General features: G+C 29.9%; 1 protein-coding gene across 1 annotated transcript in view; it reads left to right on the top strand.

The window, feature by feature from the left end:
* The window catches only part of LOC118745438 (cryptochrome-1), a 4,465-nt gene that overhangs the window by 655 nt on the left and 1,044 nt on the right, over positions 1–2,766 (top strand). The gene's annotated exons all lie outside the window — the stretch shown is intronic.

Raw genomic sequence — 2,766 nt, 5'->3', positions numbered from 1 at the left:
ACAAAAAATTGTACTTACAAAAAATTGTACTTACAAAAAATTGTACTTACAAAAAATTGTACTAAAAAAAATTGTACTAACAAAAAATTGTACTAACAAAAAATTGTACCATCAAAAAATAGTATTAACAAAAGACTCCACTAACAAATAATTGTACTAACAAAAAATTTACTAAAAAAATTTTACTAACAAATAATTGTACTAAAAAAATATTGTACTAAATAAAAATTGTAGTAGAAAAACAAATTTTACTAGAAAAAGAAATTGTACTAGAACACAATTTTTACAAGAAAATAAATATGTATGAAAATTCCGTCAGGTAGCTCATATTTGTACTAGAAATAAGAATTTTTCTAGAACAAAAATTTTTACCAAAAAAAATTTTACTTGAAAACAAATTTATACTAGAAAATTTTCCACTAGAAAAAAAATTGTACTGAAAAAAAAACTGCTTTGGAAAACAATTTTTACCAGAAACAAATATCATTTTCATGGAAAATTTCAGATCAGGCACCTCTGAGAAAAAAATTGTCTATAAGAAAATTTTACAAGAGAAAAAATTTGTACATAGAAAAAAATTGTTTACCAGAAAAAAATTATTACCGAAAAAATAAGTTTTGCTTGAAAAAAAAATATTAGATATATAAAAAAATAGTACTCGAAACAGAATAACAAAAAATGTACTAGAAAAAAAATTTGCACTAGAAAAATTATTAGAAAATAAATTTATACTAGAAAAAAAATTGGATTAGAAAATAAATTTATACTAGAAAAAATTTGTACTATACAAAATATTTTTACCAGAAAAAAAATTGCCTTGTTAAAAAAATGTGTACTAGAAAAAAAAATACATATTTATGGAAAGCTCCATGTCAACCGAATTATGACTGAGATCAAAAATTGGTTTCTACATATGAGTATACTATTTTTTCTTTTATTCCATTGACTTAGAATTTCCCCCCATACATACATTTATGGGGAAATTCAAGAAACCTTTGTCTTTTTTATAACTCGGTTATCTACACACGAAAAAATAATTAGTTCAGCTGCACGATTATCCGATCTGATGATATGCATTAAGACGAAAGTTGATAGGAGGTTGCTGCAAAACTTTAGAACCTGAAAACCTCGAAGTTTACACTTTTTCAAGCAATACTCTGCACTTTTTTTTCTTTTTGAGCCATTTATGAATCGTTCTTAAATTGAAATGTATGGTTAAGATCACTGTGCTACTCAACGATCCATATTGATCACACTTAGAATTAGAAAAAAAAAATGTTTTTTTAGTATAAAATTTTTTTTCTCGGTGATTCCTGCAGGAACTGTTTGTTTTAAATTTTGACAAATATGTTATGTTTGTTGATTTTTCGTCATTCCTCATCCTCCCTTCATAGATATATATATTTTTTTTAAGTTTAGAAAAGTCATATATTTAATGTAGATACATTTACAATCGTGTAAAGTCCAAGAAAAAAATAGCTTTGCAAATACAAAATGCTAATTTGCATGGATTCATTACGGGTAATTGCGTACGTAATTGACACGTTTCAACGCCTGTTAGTTTTTCTCTGTACATACATACCTTTTTTTTACACTTTACGCTTAAAAAGTTTTTATTTTTTTATTTTGCTTGTTGGCAGTTTAAAAACTTTTGCCACACCTTTTACGCGCATTATTTATTGCAAACTTTGCAAAAGAAACTATGTACTCAGCTAAATGGTTTGAAAATGGCAAAAATTATGTGCCAACGCCTATATATATGCAATGAAAAGTTATCATTAAGCAACGTTGCACCCCACAAGGCAGCGCGCGACATCATAAATTTCCAAATAACCATAAAAGTTTGCGCTTCATTTGTGAGACAGTTTAAGTGAAAAAGGTAAGACAAACGGAGGAGCAGGCGAAAGCAAGCAGAGGTGGTGAAAGTGAGAAAGCACCAAACATTAACCCTTTCACGGCAATAATCTCGTAGATATTTTTTTGTATGGTATGTGTTTGGTTCACTGAAAACCTTGAAACTTTTACGTTGCCCCCCTACTCAAGGTCAGGCGGCTGGCAAGGACTACATACTGCATACGAGCAAGGCGAAAGGAATCAGGCGACTAAGACGAAACCGAAGAGAACGTGTAAAAGCTGATAAGAATTGTATTATTATTTGGCAAGTATAAATGTTTACAACGATGTGTTGGTAGCATTGTTGCTGTTGTATGTAGTTGGCGTCATTCAGACTACTACCGCAACTATAAAAAAAATAAATAAAAAGTAAGCAGCAAAAAAATACAAACATTGCCAATTCGGATATCGCCGTAAAGCCGCCAGTATTGTCTTTTGAATCTTTTAAAACTTACTATTGTTGTCATTTGTGGTTTCGACTTTTACAGGGTGTTTCACATATAGATTTCATCTTAAGTGACTTTTTTTTTGTTTTTTATTTGTCGGAACTAAAACAAAGCAAAGCGTGTAAAGAAAACAGCACAGCACTCAGTCTACATGTCGTCCATTGTGTTGTTTTCGTGTTCCCTTTATTCTGTTTTAAATCTATATGATTGACGATAAATCGCAGCCGATTGTTGGGTGTTAAAGAGCTCAGCTCAGGTTAAATTATAGTTACGGTGACCATCCGTCCTGTATTATACGGGACAGTCCTCTTTTTTTACCCATTGTCCTGTTAATTAATTTATTTTATACGGGACGCTAAATGTTCTGTATTTCTTTTAATGTCCCGTATTTGGTATTTCGCCCACTTAAGAGCTCATTAAAATGGCA

This window comes from Rhagoletis pomonella, unplaced genomic scaffold (genome assembly GCF_013731165.1).
Source record: "Rhagoletis pomonella isolate Grant_MI unplaced genomic scaffold, Rhpom_1.0 Rhpom_scaffold_00001, whole genome shotgun sequence".
In the NCBI taxonomy this organism is placed as follows: Eukaryota; Metazoa; Arthropoda; class Insecta; order Diptera; family Tephritidae; genus Rhagoletis; species Rhagoletis pomonella.
Note: the sequence above shows the minus strand (reverse complement) of the source record. Positions and strands in the feature narration are given on the sequence as shown.